General features: G+C 48.0%; 1 pseudogene; it reads right to left on the bottom strand.

Moving 5' to 3' along the window:
• Positions 1–204: 204 nt before the first annotated feature.
• LOC131311189 (UPF0481 protein At3g47200-like) lies at positions 205–15,990 on the bottom strand (annotated as a pseudogene).
• Positions 15,991–16,536: the final 546 nt, after the last annotated feature.

Raw genomic sequence — 16,536 nt, 5'->3', positions numbered from 1 at the left:
AAGACTGGTGCAAAGTTGTACGTACCCTATATGAGAGAATAAGATGTATATATAGGTGCAAGTACGATGACATAAGCCTAACCAATCAGAAGGCTGGAAAGCCAAAGCGCCCCGACGCTCTGATGGCGCATACTAGCCCCGCAACGCTGTGCGGGCGGATTGCTTGCGCTATTCAACTAGAAATTAAAATATAATTCTAAAAGAACAAGAACACTTGAATAGCGCATGGAGAGCGCTAGCTCCCCTTGCAGACGCGAACAAGCGCAGCCAAGACTAAGGATGCACACAGCATGCGCTTTGAAGCGCAGACCCACTGTTCTGTTCTTGCCTTAGCCGAATTTTGGCTCCTACCCAAGACTCACACATAGCCACGTACAAATGTCTTGGAAAAAGTAAAGGCTAAACTAAGTGCGGACCAAAACACAATTAAATCACCCCAAATTGATTTCAACTGCCGCCAGATTTATATTCTAATGACATGCAATTAAACCAACCTACAGAAAGGATAATTAAGTGCAAGTAAATCAAACAAAAGAAAGCATGATTAAAAGCCATTATGAAATGCATGATTTATAGCTTTCCGGATTGATCTCGATGGTGCATGACACGAAGTGTGAACTTCTTCTTTGTGTAGCGACTTTAATTAAAGACGGGAATATCTAAAAAACACTTAGACACACTACTCTCAAGCCCAAATAGAAAAACTATACATAATTGTGAATCAATTACAAGCACAAAGGGTTTGTCAAAACCCGAAAAATGCCAATAACATTTTCAGTATGTAATCCACAGCGTTCTCTAGAACGACTGGATTGACTGGAACAACTTGATATTTGTTGTATTATTTTTGTTTACCAACCTCAGGAAACACTTTATTGAACACACCACGCACTGTAATAGATTGACAAACGGTCCTTATTTTGCAAGCAATCAAAGTAAATGCAAATCAGCCAAAGTCGATGGGAAGGCGGACTTTGATATGGTTAAGGCATCGAAGGAGACGGAGAATCATTTGGTTTGTAATAGGACAAGACGGTGTTTACCGTTTGCAGTATAGTGAACGCGTAAAGCAACAAAGCCGCTGAGACAGAGATAATTGCCCACGGCTTTGTCGCGAGAAATGCAAAATAGGTGTGACTGAGCACCGCCCGCCACTTGTTCCACGGCTGCCTGCAGTGCTTATTAACCGTCATGTGCACACGGTCCAGGCTGCTAGCCGGGTCGAGTGTTGCATCCTTAGAAATGTTATGAAAGAGTTCGGCCACGCACTACAAGAAAAATTGCATTGGGTGACGAATGAAAATCGTCGCAAATTGTATGTTTTTTGTCACAAATAATATAGGTGACGAAAAAAAATTTGTCGACTAAAGGTTGTCGAGGATTCCTACCTGGTGACGAAATCTATTTTTCGTCACCTATAGTGCCTTTTGGTGACGAAAAATTTCGTCACGGAAAAATGACTTGGTGACGAAATTTTCTTCGTCACCTATTGTGCTTTTTTGATGACAAAAAATTTCGTCACAAATTATTCCCTTTGGCTCGTCAAAGGTGACCCATCGGTGACGAAATTTTTCGTCACAAAAGACATTCTAATAATGTGAAAAAAATCTCACTTTCTTGCTCCTGCGGGGTTTCGAACCCGAGTCTCCTAAGTTTTGCACGCAAACTTTAACCAACTACACCACACAAACTTTTCAGCATATGTTTGAAATATCTAATATATAACACATACATTGAACATTAAAATATATTTTGAACGGCATTTTGAACTATTAAACATTAAAATTAGCAATTTTAATAAACATGAAAGTCGTAGCTCTTTATGTTATTGTTCAAACCCAATTTAAATTATCTCAATCGGAGTTCTGAGCAAAGAGTTATGCCCGAAATATATTTGGTGACAAAGCGTAATTCATAAATTTCGTCACCAAAGGATAAATTTTTCATCACTGAAAACGTAAAAAGAAGACGAAAATATTTTTCGTCGCCAAATTGGTTCATTTGGCGACAAAATATTTTTTCCGTCACCGAATAGTTATCTTTGGCGACAAAAAATAATTTCGTCTCCTTTTTTACTCTTTTGGCGACGAAAATTTTATTTCGTTGCCAAATAGGAGCCTTTGGTGACAAAAATATATTTTTTGTCGCTAAATAGTTATAATTGGTGACAAAATAATTTCGTCAAGGAAGTTATCAAAACAATGACGAATGTATTTTTTTGTCGCCAAATATACTCATTTAGCGACGAAATTAAATTTTGTCGCCACTTTTTCGTCACTAAACATACTTTTTCTTGTAGTGACGGCTTTGTCGCTACCGAGGGCATTCTGCATGATGCCTTTGTCGTGCAGGAGGTTGACATCTTTGGCACTATCAATGATGCTGTCCATGAAAAAGAGGTAAGAGGTGATGACGCGGCGGAATTCACGAGAGACTAGTTAGCTTACTTGTCCAAACGAGATAAACAACTCGTCGCAATGAGCAATTCTTGCGCACAAGAAAGAAAGAGAAAATCTCTGAATATTATTGATAAAAGTTTAAAAAGTTGAATAGTTGAATAGGTTATAGCCCTTTTTATAAAACCCTAACCCTAGAAATCCTACTGTAAAAGAAATAATAAATCATGCCAAAACAAGCGGCATTAAATAAAACATATTTCCTAATTAATTAAAATAAAATCTTAATTCTTGTAGACCAAGAATCCTAATAAAGGCAAAAATCAAAATCAAACCGAATACGAAAAGTTAATAATTCTAACATAAACGAAAATATTCCTAGTCAAATTCTTATTCTAAAACAATAAAAATAAAATACAAAAACTCTCCATTTTTGTCCTACATCAGGTGACCTCGTCCCGACCCCAACATAGAACCGCTCGAAAGCGATGAGGTTCAAAAACATAGACTCGGTACTCGGTAGTATCGTCCACCACGATGGGCGGGAGCCTCAGCTCTCCGCCTTCGAAGGAGATGTCTTGGAGGCTTCGGCTTTTGCTTTTCTTGAAACTAATTCCGGCCTCGTACATCTCTATTGCGGACTGGATGATCACGTCGCCTGCACTGGCTTCATGGGCCATTCTGCTGCGTAGATTCCAGGGCCACCAGCTTTTCGTCTGGTGGCCATCTGGTGGCCGCTTTTTGCCTTGCGGGTGTCTGGCCAAAGGAGGATCTTTCTGTTCACGTCGAGTAAGTGCAAGCATTTACCTGTCCTGGGGAACACTGCGAACGGGGTGTTGCCGCAGCCAAACTGGAGAATGAGCTCGTTCACAAATTCCTCAACTTGCTGCACACGTAGTTCAAATCAAGTACACAACTTTGTATAATTTTGTTCTAAAAGTCAGAATAGGCTTGAAAACTAACTTAATTTATATGCGCGATCAACTTGTATATTTTGCGGTAGGATTCAAACTCTATCGCATTCCTCTTATGGCTAAGCCCTTTTTGTGCGCGCTCACTTAATTTGATGGTCGAAACCTTACAATTTTGAAAACTCATCTCACGAACATCATAGACCATGTTGATCAGATACAAACACTATCTCATCGCAACACCTTTCGGCGCTCTGCACCGAGGTCAGAGCGCCGAATCACCGAGCCATTGGTTGTTGACGCGTGTCACCGAAAGGACGTCCCATACCAATCAACTGGTGTTGCACGTGCCAAGACAGCTGTTGATTTATGAACCTTATCGATGAGCAACACGTGGCATCGAAAAGTTGGGAATGATGCTCTGATAATCTCCGATGTCACTTTTCTCTTCGGTGATTTGTGTATTGGAGGTCGAAAGTACTATGGATCACGGAAAGGATTAACTCCCCGAAGCAAAGAACCGGTGCATCAGGGAGTTAAGGGGCTATTGTGGAGGCTTCGGTTGTGGCGTCGGTAACTTTGTTGAGCCACCGATAACCGAGGTCTTATGCTGGTACGATCCATGGGACAATACAGGCAGACCACGGCTTATATCCTTCGGTTATTCGCTCAGTATCAAGTCTCCTGTTTACACCTCGGTAAATTACCGAAGCAAGCATTCCGCTAAGGCCTCTTGAAAGAATGTAGCATAGCAAGAGGGGACAAAGAGCGACACGTGGCAGAAAGGATTGTCTAGGCCTGGTCCGGCCATGTGCTTCATAACCGCCTTATCCGATGCGTCATCTGTGATGTCATCCGAGGCGGTTACCCGAGCGTATCCCTCACGCGCTAGCTTGGAGCCCAAGCAAACCTAGATCTATAATACAAAGGGACACTAATCTAAAGAGGTATGCTATCTTTTCCTAACCCTAGATCTATACCCTCCTCTGAGATCTAACTTGATCGTCGGAGGGTCACTGGGCTATCCTAGCCCTAGTGACTTGTTGCAGGTTCAGAGGCGGGTGAACGGAGCAACGGAAGAGAAATACTAACTCAGGTCAAGGTCTTTCCAAATCGAACCCCTACAATTGGCGACTCTGCTGGGGACCTAGCCACCCTTTCAACTTTTACCTCTTCCCCCTTCCCTGCTCCATGTCAGCGTTCCTAAATCAAACATGGTTGAGATCGACGACGCGCATCACGGTGGTACCACCCACGGCCTCGGTTCCCTCGTGGATCACAGCCTGGCTTCCGGCGGAGCTGCCGCCCTAGGAAAGACCCATGTATCCGTCGGAATTGGCGCCGAAGCGTCAGTTCCAGACGCAGGCCCATCTTCCGAGCTCCACTCCTACATCCGCCATCTTGAGCGGAAGATCGACGATCTCACGACAGTGATGGAGCGCGACAGACAAGTCCGAGATGAGTTGGCGGAGATCAAACACCTCCTCCAAATCTCCCCGTCTCATTCCTTTGGGAGTCGCGGCGGAAGGAAGGACCGTCGTACCCCCCCTCGCAGTCACGAAGTCGGTCACCTGCTAGAGCATGGACCCCGCCCTTCCGTCAAGGATCGTCTCGAGTCACCTAGAGCGGTGGACGCCCGAGCCCCAAGGGACACATCGCACAGGGACCGTTTCCGCTCCCCTGTGCAACTTCGAAGGAGACCATCAGCCTTCGAAAGGCTCGGTGCTGAGAGCGTCTTTGCCTCCTCCACTCATTCGGTCCAGGTGGGCAAGGCAGGCCGGGAATCTACCCCTAGCCTCACAAGAGCAGCCAGGGGAAATGACGGCCTTGTGGAGATCCAGACTAGGGGATACCGCGAGCGCCCAAAGGGCCCCGGAGCCAGAAGCCCCATCGTCACAAACCCCGGCGGAGCACACAGCAGGAGCTCGATCACCGAGCGCCTCGAGCCTTCTGCTCGGGATAACTACCGCCACCACCGCCAGGAACGCTTTCCCAGGAAATTGGTTAGTACTGCCCCAAATAGAAAGGAATACGAACGATTGGACAAACTTGTCTCGAAGAAGCGTGCAGCGACTGAGCGTCCAGACGGTCTCGACCGTTTAATCCAACCTCACCGCGACGCACGGCTCACCAGACTCACGACCTCCCCATTTACAAGAGAGATCGACTCGGTTACCCCTCCCAAGGGATTCACCCAACCCAAGTTTGCCAAATACGACGGCAAGACCGAGGCATACACCCACTTGGTCCAGTACAAACTTGTCATGTCTTTGTTTCTTCGAAATGAACCCTCGGACGATGCCTTCTTGTGTAAAGTGTTTCCTGCAAGCCTCGGCAACCTGGGCCTCACCTGGTTCAATCAACTCCCAGTTCGTAACTAGCAACAAGCACGAGAAGGAGATCGACTCCCTCTTGGCCCTCCGCAAGAGGAATGACGAAACATTTCGGCAGTACGCTGGTCGTTACTGAGAACTATTCAAGGAGATCGAGGGTTGCGATGGCGTCATCTCGGCCTGAGGATTCAAGCTCGGTCTCACCTCCCAGGACGAGCAAGTCTATGACGACCTCGCTCGCCATAAGCCAAACTCTATGAAGAACCTTATGACTCGTATTGAGGGCTGGTGTCAGCTCATCGAGTCCAAGGCAGAGAGAGGCATCGGGAAGCCTACGAGTTCCAAGACATTAAACACTTCGGTATCCACACCGGTCCCCGCACCTGTCTTAGCGCCAAAGAAACAGGTCAACACCATTAAGCAGTCGCTGAGGATGGGACCGAAGCCAAGCGATTTTAACGCTAAGAAGATCGTCTTCACCATTCCCATCTACCGGATCATCGAACAAGTGAAGGACCAGCCCTTTTTCTCCTTCCTAAATCAAAAGCTAGGAACCGAAAATGGGAAAATCAAGAATCCCATCGTCCGATGCAGTTACCACAACGAGCATGGTCACTTCACCACAGCATGCAAGCCCTTCAAGGCTTACTTGGAACAGCTTATCACGGGTGGCCACCTCGGCAACTTCATCGATCACGAGAAGACGACGGCCTGGGCACAATGGACCGAAACAAACACCGAGGAAGAGGTCCAGACAATCCACGTCATACACGGTCCCCTAAACCCCGAAGCCGCTCGCATCATCCGGGCCGATCTGAACGAAGCCTCCTCCTCCAAACAGGTCATGTTGGTCGGTCCCGAACCGAAGCACCCCAGAACCGATGACGGTTCCAAATGGACGATAACATTCATCGAGAAGGATCTCGACCGCATCCAGCTTCCCCACAATGACGCCCTCGTGGTCACACTATGCATCGGAACTTTCAACGTCCGTCGCGTCCTCGTTGACCAGGGCAGCTCGGCTGAAGTCATGTACTACTCTTTGTTCAAAGATCTGAAGATTCCCAACACCGACCTCCGTCCCTCCGAGGTCCCTCTTATCGGATTCAACGGAGCACCGGTCTGGCCCATCGGTATGGTCACTCTTCCAGTCCGCGCCGGCTCGGTGACTGTTAAGATGGAATTCGTGGTAGTCAACGTCCCTAGCCCTTACAACGCAATTGTTGGGCGCACCTGGCTGCATAGGCTTAAAGCGATTGCCTCCACCTATCACCAAGTGGTCCATTTCATTGGCATTCATGAGCACCAGGAAGACTTGTACGGAGATCAAACTACAGCCAAGAAGTGCTACATTAACGCCGTCCGAAGTAATAAACAGACCTCCCGGGTCAGTCTCATTGAAGTCCCCGAGGCCCCAGTTTTGGAGGACGTCGGTAGATCCCCCGACGACAAAACCATAGAAGACGTGGCCACCATCCTAATAACCGAAGACGGTTCCCGCTTCTTCTTTGTCAGTTTCTCACTTAGTGATACTGATCGGAACGAGACGGTAGCTTTTCTCAACCGAAACATCGAAGTGTTCGCTTGGACCCCATATGAAATGCCCGGGGTTGACCCCTCCTTTATTTGCCACGAACTCAACATTGACGGAGCCAAATGTCCGGTCTTGCAAAAGGCACGATGACCCTCTCCTCTTCATTCCGAGACCGTTATTGAAGAAGTTAACCGACTCCTGAACGCAGGGGCAATCAGAGAAGTCCAGTATCCCAAGTGGCTGGCCAACACCGTCGTAGTCAAGAAAAAGAGTGGCAAATGGTGGGTCTGCGTCGACTACTCAAACCTCAACGACGCCTGCCCAAAGGACTTCTTTCCACTCCCTCGTATTGACCAGCTCGTCGACGCCACCTCCGGACACGAGCGACTTAGCTTCTTGGATGCATATCGGGGCTACCACCAGATTGCCATGACTGAAGGCGATGTCGAGAACACAGCCTTCATCACCCCCCATGGCATCTTCGGGTACCTTGTTATGCCCTTCGGTTTAAAAAATGCCGGAGCCACTTTTCAGCGAATGATAACCAAGATGTTCGAGGGGTTACTAGGCGACACTATGCTGGCTTACATCGACGACATGGTGGTCAAAAGTTTGCACGCCGGTGATCATTTAACTCACCTCGCCGAAGTCTTTGGGATACTCAAGAAACACAAGCTCCGCTTCAATGCCGAGAAGTGCGTCTTCGGTGTCAGCTCCGGCAAATTTCTTGGCCACCTCGTCTCCCAACGCGGTATTGAGGCCGATCCTTCCCAGATTCTCGCTATTACTCAACTCTCGGCCCCCCACAACAAGCCTGATGTTCAGCGTTTGACCGGTATGGCCGCAGCCCTGAATCGGTTTATAAGCCGCTCTTCGGATAAATGCCAGCCATTTTTCGCACTTTTAAAAGGCAGCCGATGGAGCTTCAATTGGACAGAAGATTGCGACCGAGCCCTCCAACAGTTAAAGGCGTATATTTCAAAAGCTCCACTCCTCGTCACCCCTCGGGACCAGGAAGACTTGTTCCTTTACCTAGCCGTCTCCCCTCACGTTGTCAGCTCGGTCCTTGTCCGCTAGGAGGATCGGGAGCACCAGCCAATCTATTACTCTAGCAAAACTATGACTCCCGCCGAGACGCGTTATCTACCGTTAGAAAAGCTCGTCCTTGCCCTCGTCTCAGCCTCCAGGAAGCTCGCTCCCTATTTCCAGTCACACCGTATCATTGTCCTTACCGAGTACCCTCTCAAGTATCTCCTCCGGAAGGCCGACCTCTCCAACCAAATCTCACAGTGGGCTGTTGAGCTTGCCAATTTTGAAATCCATTTTCAGCCTCGGACAGCAATAAAAGCCCAGGTACTCGCCGACTTCATCGCCGAGCTGGATGGACGAAATTGTCCTTTACCTGAGAGATGACTCCCTTGTCGCTGACAAAAAGGAGGCTCACCGACTCCGAAACAAAGCTGCTCTCTTCTGGCTTAACCCCAACGGCAAGCTTTACCGAAGATCATTTACCGGGCCATACTTATTGGTTGCGCACCCACATCAAGTTCCGAGCATCATCCAAGAGCTTCATGCCGGCGACAGCGGTTGTCACTCTGGTGGACGCTCCCTCGCCCACCGAGCCATCACTCAGGGGTATTGGTGGCCGACAATGAAGAAGGATTCTGAAGAGTTCGTCAAGCGTTGCAATAAGTGTTATATGTTCGCTCCCATTATCCATCAGCCGGCCGGGACCTTAGCCCCCTCACCAGCCCTTGGCCCTTCTCCCAATGGGGCATGGATATCGTTGGAAAGCTCCCAGTCGCTCCGGGTGGATTCAAGTTCCTCTTAACCGCAACCGATTATTTCTCAAAATGGGTCGAGGCCGAGCCCCTGGTCACCATTGAAGAAACAGACGTCATCCGCTTCGTATGGCGAAACATCATCTCTCGCTTCGGTGTGCCGTTCACCATAATTACAGACAATGGAAAGTAGTTCACAGGGCAGAAGTATCGGGCCCTGCTTGACGAATACGGTATCAAATGGGACACATCCACTCCGGCTTACCCCCAGGGTAACGGACAGGCCGAGGCTGCAAACAAGGCAATTTCATCTGGACTTAAGCGACGACTCGAGTCACGACGGGGAAAGTGGGCCGAAGAGCTACCCAGGGTACTCTGGGGCTACCGTACTACTCCTCGGCGATCCATTGGTCGCACTCCTTTCTCCTTGGCATTTGGAATAGAGGCGGTCATCCCTCTCCAGGTCGGACTCCCGACAATGGGTACAGAAAACTTTGATGAGTCGGTCAACAACAACAGCATTGCTTCGGATCTCGACTTAGCCGAAGAGGAACGTGACAACGCAAGGATCAAGCTCGCATCATACCAACAGGAGGTTGCAAAAGGTTACAACCGAAGTGTCCGCCTTAGGTCGTTCAAACCTGACGATCTCGTATGGAAAAAAGTGGTGGAGAAGTCCAAAAAGCGAAAGCCAATGCCCAACTGGGAGGGCCCTTACCGAGTCCTCAAGCACCTCGGATCAGGAAACTACAAACTGGAGAAGTTGGATGGTTCCCCCATTGCTAAAACATGGAATGCAAACAACTTGAAGAAATTCTAAGGATAGCATTCGGTCACCGAAGCCCAATTAATCTTTATTATGTTGCATTTTCTTTTAAAAAGTTTCGAAGGCAACTTGCTTATGTATTGACAACACTCCAACAAGTTTGAATGAGAATTCTCTCTTTTGCAATATTCGTACCCTTTGCTGTTTAAATTACTTACACTCGGTCCGTTCCTACCCGGACCGTTTTAAGCCGACTTCAAGGATATTGTTCTCCCATAGGTGATACCCTCGGACAAAATTCCCACCAAGTCGCCCAGGCCTCTTCGGTCGTCTGGATTTCTGGTCACTCGCTTTAAGGATACCCGGTCTCCTCCCGAGCCCCTTATACCGACCCACCAAAAGTTTCCCACTGCTCGGACTCGCTGTGTCCCGAACCTATGGCAGAAGCCATATCCCTTCGTGACTCCGGCCTACATCCCTAAGCAGTAACACCATCTCGCGTTTACTCGCTAGACTTATTTCCATTAAGCAAACGGGCGTGCAACCCAAAATTCATTAAGTAATTGATTCTGGTTCGGTCCTTACCGACCCTCCTAGAAGCAGGGGCTTCGGATCAAGTCATTTTTTCTTGATTAAACATATTTTTTATGCTTGGCAAAACTCTTTGGTTAACGCTTCGGTTAAACTTGTTTCTACAAACTTTTCAAGTCTCACCGAAGCAGGGGCATCATAACCCAAGGAGCAAACCAATCATACAAGCATTTCAAAGATAAAACATTCAAGAAAAGAAAAGTATTCATTCACAAAGCATTATGGGCTCTAGCAACAAACCATAAACAAAAGTTAACTACTTCGATATCAAATAATTATAAGACCTGGAACGGCAAACTCCAAATGTTCGGAGCCGTCCAGTTAATTGACTATTCAAAATAAAAGATTAAAGTGTTTTTCAGAATTGAGATAAAGTCCCTATGCATCATCAAGGAATAGGGGCGCTGGGGTCAACTTGGTTCTCGGACGCTCAGGGCTCTGGGTTCGGCACCTGCTCGCTTTCCTCCTCTGGTAGCACGAGCTCTTCAGGAGGGGGCTCAGGCACGGTTTGAAGCTCAGAACCCTCTGGCAGAGTAAGCTTGCTATTCAAGGCTTCGTGCCCATACCGAAGCCCGTCCAAGAACCGATCTCTGAAGAGCTCGGCTTCTATCTCCCGAACCTGTTTCTTATATTCTACTCCGAATATGTCCCAGCCTTCATCGTAGCCTTTGTTCTTCGTAAATTCAACCTCCCGGGCTCTAGCAACCCTCAAGGTGGTAGCGTCCTCCTCAGCCTTTGTGGCCCTCCCCTCAGCAGCCACCCGTTCCCGGTCGCACCTTTGAAAGTCGACCAGGTAGAGGTCACAAGTCTCCCTCGCCACCTTCAGGTCGTCTTCTCTCTGAGCAAGGGTTTTCTTCAGCAGCTCTATTTCCTGCTCTTGTGCCTTGCATCGGTCATTCACCACGAGCGCCCGAGCTCCAGCCTACCAACACAAGTAAAAATGATCATCAAGTTCCAACATTCTATCAAGGGGATAAGAAAAGTAACTTACTTTCAAGAGTGCCTGCGCTATCTCTCCTGTCAGGTCCTCGGTGCAACCCTCGACGGCTCGGGCGTCCTTCGGAAGAATACAAGACCGAAGCAGCCTAAACGCCATCCCGATGTTGGAGGACGCATTATCGGTGTGATGAATTAGGCGCCCCGCGTAGTGACGAACCTCGGGGGCCCACGGGATCTCCCTCGCCGGAACACGAGTGTCCGTGTCAGTTCCCCCCTGCTCTCCACATCTCCCTCATCTCCTCTGGTTCCTATCTTTTTTATCAAGATCGGCTCCCCGCTTCTTTATTGTCCGAAGGCTTCTTCCTCGGTCCGAGCCCTTTTCTCCGGAGGCTCCTGAGGAGAAACAGGGATTACCCTCGAGGTTCCGGCCCTCGGTGAACCAATCGTGACGCCAGCGCCCCGTCCTCGTGGCCTCTGACGGCGTAGGTTGAGCACTTCTCTTCCGCGACCGCTCATCTCGTCGCTGAGTCCCGTCCTCTCTGGGGTCTCCCGGTCGATTTCTTCTCGGATCACGCTTCGGGGACCAGAATCACCCACTTCGTCTTCTGGCGCCCCAGCTCCTCCGCCTCCCCTCCCTTCTCCTCTTCCTCGGTTTCTCCCTCTGCCACGTCCTCGTCCCGCTGGAGGAACACCTGCTGCCTCGGCCTCTTTTTCAAATAGCCGGTATAAGTTGGTTTGTATTCGAGCAGGTCAGGTGCATACCGACTCGTGATAGGAATGGCATAAGCAGCTATTATCCGTGCTCGGATAGCCCTTTCCCGAAGCTCTGCAACGACGCCCTCAGCTGAAAGAAAGGCAATGGAAGAATCAGTATACGATGAGGAAAGAAAAATGTGCTAACATATACAAAAGGTAAAAAGAGATTTCTACCGACCAGGAGCCCCGGTTTCGAACTGAACCATAGTGGCAGTGTCCGCGCTTTCCCCGGGCCCAAACATAAAATTCCCAGTAACCGATACGTAAATGCTCGCCCATCCTTCCGAGTCGGGAAGATGGTCAATAAGGAATGTATCATACCCTGTCCTACAGGAGATGTAATATCGATCGCTCTCTCGGTTAACTCCAACGAGGTACACACCGAAGAGCTCCTCGAGTCCAAAAGTAAGGTTGTATTGCCTCCTCAGCTCTATGATGCTTATGATGATCCGGTAGGAGTTCACCATGAGCTGAGAAGACGTGAGAGAGAGGGCTCGGAGAACCCTTCGGACGAACTGATGCAGGGGGAATCTAACGCCCCCCTCGGTGATAGCCATCAAGGGGAAGATCAGTGCTCCCTCCCGGTGAGGAAGGTCTTTGGGGTCACTGTTTGATAAAATCCGAATGTCAACGTCATGAGGAACGCTGTACGCCCTTTTGAACTCAGCATAAGAAGCCGAGGAGCCATCAAAATATTGGTTTCGATATGGGCATGGCCTCATTGCCTTCCTGCGTCCCCGAACCTCCTCGGGGGCATCCGCGAATGGACCCGGACCTTGATTCGAGGTACTTGGGGCTTCCATCTCTTGGGGGTCAAACGTCGTCACCTCACGAGGAGCTCTCAAGGAGCTCTCGAGGTGTCGAGTGGTTCAATGCAATTGATTGGAGTCCGAAAAAATGCGAGAGCTCGAAGTGTCTGGCTAATATCCTCGGGAATTTCGATGGGAGAAGAGCCTGAACTACTGGAACTGTCCGAAGAAAGCTCGATGACCATTCGCCTCTACCTAACCAAGGAAAAGAATGCAAAAATCCGTTAGCTATATGCTCAGGGAAAAATCAAGGTTTAACGCTCGGGACGGAATGGTCATCACTCCTCGGAACCCTCGGGTGTAGGTTCCTACGAAAGCGCTTCCCTTTCGGGAAGGATTTTTGAGGTTCAGAAATCTATTCCTATGGCATCGGGATGAATTTAAGTCTCAGATGAATTTAGGCCTCGGGATGTATTTAAATCTCGGATGAATCTAGGCCTCGGGATGAGTTTAGGCCTCGAAAAAAACACGAGCAGCGCCGGAAAAGCCCAGCGCCGCCCTAAACCAGACGGCGGCGAATGGTTGCTTAGCCAGAGTGAACGCAGGAAACGACGAAGAACTCGAAAAAATGGTCAAAGCATGAAGATTAAAGCAATGAGATCGACATACCTCAAATTCGTATGAGATCTCCCAGCCAAAACGCACGAAATCTCAATCAGAAGGTGGAGGATGACAGCGGCGGCAGTTCGATTTTAAAAATCCTGGAAGCTCTATCGATTTTTCTCTCCCTTCTCACTTATATACTCGGGCAATTTGAGGGGGTGCGCGGGAAACAAAGCGTCGTGCGCCGAGCCGCTGGATCTTTGACGCGTGGCACCATCTGACGGATGAGGGTGAAAAGTTCTGCACCGAGGTCAGAGCGCCGAATCACCGAGCCATTGGGTTGTTGACGCGTGTCACCGAAAGGACACCCCGTACCAATCAACTGGTGTTGCACGTGCCAAGACAGCTGTTGATTTATGAACCTCGGCGATGAGCAACACGTGGCATCGAAAGTTGGGAATGATGCTCTGATTATCTCCGATGTCGCTTTTCTCTTCGGTGATTTGTGTATTGGAGGTCGAAAGTACTATGGATCACGGAAGGGATTAACTCCCCGAAGCAAAGAACCGGTGCATCAGGGAGTTAAGGGGCTATTGTGGAGGCTTCGGTTGTGGCATCGGTAACTTTGTTGAGCCACCGATAACCGAGGTCTCATGCTGGTACGATCCATGGGACAGTACAGGCAGACCACGGCTTATATCCTTTGGTTATTCGCTCAGTATCAAGTCTCCTGTTAACACCTCGGTAAATTACCGAAGCAAGCATTCCGCTAAGGCCTCTTGAAAGAATGTAGCATAGCAAGAGGGGACCAAGAGCGACACGTGGCAGAAAGGATTGTCTAGGCCTGGTCCGGCCATGTGCTTCGTAACTGCCTTATCCGATGCGTCATCTGTGATGTCATCCGAGGCGGTTACCCGAGCGTATCCCTCACGCGCTAGCTTGGAGCCCAAGCAAACCTAGATCTATAAATACAAAGGGACACTAATCTAAAGAGGTATGCCATCTTTCCCTAACCCTATATCTATATCCTCCTCTGAGATCTAACTTGATCGTTGGAGGGTCACTGGGCTATCCTAGCCCTAGTGACTTGTTGCAGGTTCAGAGGCGGGTGAACGGAGCAACGGAAGAGAAATACTAACTCAGGTCAAGTTCCCTCCAAATCGAACCCCTACAAAACTCTATCGCGTTCCTCTTATGGCTGAGCCCTTTTTGTGCGCGCTCACTTAATTTGATGGTCGAAACCTTGCAATTTTGAAAACTCATCTCACGAACATCATAGACCATGTTGATCAGATACAAACACTATCTCATCGCAACACCTTTCACTTGACATAAACGAGTTATGATTTGGTGTGTCAATATACGATTTTTCAAAATGATGTTCGAAATCATGTAGATGGATATCCAATCAACATGCATGATTCTTTATTGTATGATTGGTGTAACTGAGGCACTACTCTAAGAACGTAAGTTTCTGATCATTAAAACTAGCCCGGATGGAAGATGCTCCTCCTTTTTCATTATAAGTCAGGTGTCTGGGTCTGTTTATGCTCTCCTAAAATGTCTTGAAATTAAAACTTTAGGAGGGAGCAAACCCAAAATCCCAGGCCTTGACGATCAAACCAACCATTTGGGTTAGGATTCTCCTCCTTTCATAAAAAGAAAACTATCATAACAACAAATTTTTTTTTACTGGGAAAAAGGGTGGGAGGAGACGATCAACGTAACAACTCCCATTGGGCATGACCATAGAGGCTTCCTATCCACTGTAAAATGTCCGATTCAAGCCATAGCTACTGTTCGAGAGGACAGACCGTCATCACAGCACCACCTAAGTACAAGTGAGCATAAGTGTTTACTTCCACACCCCCTTGCCACTGACAAGACTCGAAACTGAGTCATAACAGTATAATGTTCATTAATATTTAGATATTTAGAAGGAGATCATCGATCTAAAGCAAACAACATAAGGGGAATTAGATATAAAAGGATAGACCTTAGTTTCCTCATCAAGGAGCGTGGTGAGAAGAAGCATAGGGAGTTGATTTTCAAGCATAAGCATGTCCCGTTTGATGTAAGGCACAATGTGGAGCCTCCCATGATTACTAAAGATTGGATCATTGTCAGCGTAATCATTCACTGTCTGCCTATATATATTGTCACGGATTACCTCAAGCATAAAACAGCCGTCAAGAATCATCAATTGCAAGAACCTGTCGATGTCTCTTTCCCAAGTAAGATCGAGCGAATCGTACGAGTCTTTCAGAATTTGAGCGATTTCGACCAGGGAGTTGACGTAGGACTCGAGAGGCTTGTGGTATCTCTTGAGACAATGTAGGAGAGCTCGGTGCTTGTGCTCCTCCATTCGAGTCAAATGATCCTCGCCAAGATGGTAAGGCCCAAACGAGACAGTCTGAGGCTTGTAGGCATTCATGTTTAGGTCTCGGACGGACGCCGGGACTTTGAATATGGAACGCTTGTCCCAGTGCTGCGTTTCTACAGTTCGGATAGTGTCCATTCGTTGCAATTTATCCTTTACTGTTACCACCCAATCATCCATTCTTGCCATTCCTCCTTAACTAGCTACCAAACAATCCACTCCAATCCGCCCTACATATAGAATCTAGCTGGTCTAAGAGTGCAAGATAAGTTCAGCATCTTGTTTGGTTTTCCCTTTTCTATCTCACTCACTTGACGGGCCGGGGACCGTGTTGTAAGCAGCAAAGTCACTACAGGGTGTAGTGAGTCATCTCAACCGTCTATCTAAGCAATTAGCGGTCTGGATTTAAAACAAATTCTTCCAAAGTATTCTCTTGGGTGGCTATGATAGCTCAATACACCTTGTAGTGAGTTTGCTCACTACATGTCCCCGCATCCGTCATTTGACATTAAGTAAGGGACTTGAAAGGGATTCTTTCAATTCCTTTTTGTAAATCCTACAACTAGATGTTTATTTCCCGCAAAAATAAATAAATAAATAAACAAACTAATCATTCAAGAATGCCGAAAGGGCTACAAAGCGAAATCAAAGATCAAAATAGACAAACGATCCAAAATGGGGGAGGAGCCACCCAGTTCAACGGGAGGGACCCTCTTAGAGCCATAGAATCCACTGCATGAGCCATATTGTTCGCGGCGCATCAAACACAGCGAAAAGACGCTCCATTCCTCTAATCA

The sequence above is a fragment of the Rhododendron vialii genome, chromosome 12a (assembly GCF_030253575.1).
Source record: "Rhododendron vialii isolate Sample 1 chromosome 12a, ASM3025357v1".
Lineage (NCBI taxonomy): Eukaryota > Viridiplantae > Streptophyta > Magnoliopsida > Ericales > Ericaceae > Rhododendron > Rhododendron vialii.
The sequence above is the reverse complement of the archived record's forward strand: the minus strand, read 5'-3'. Positions and strand labels throughout refer to the sequence as shown.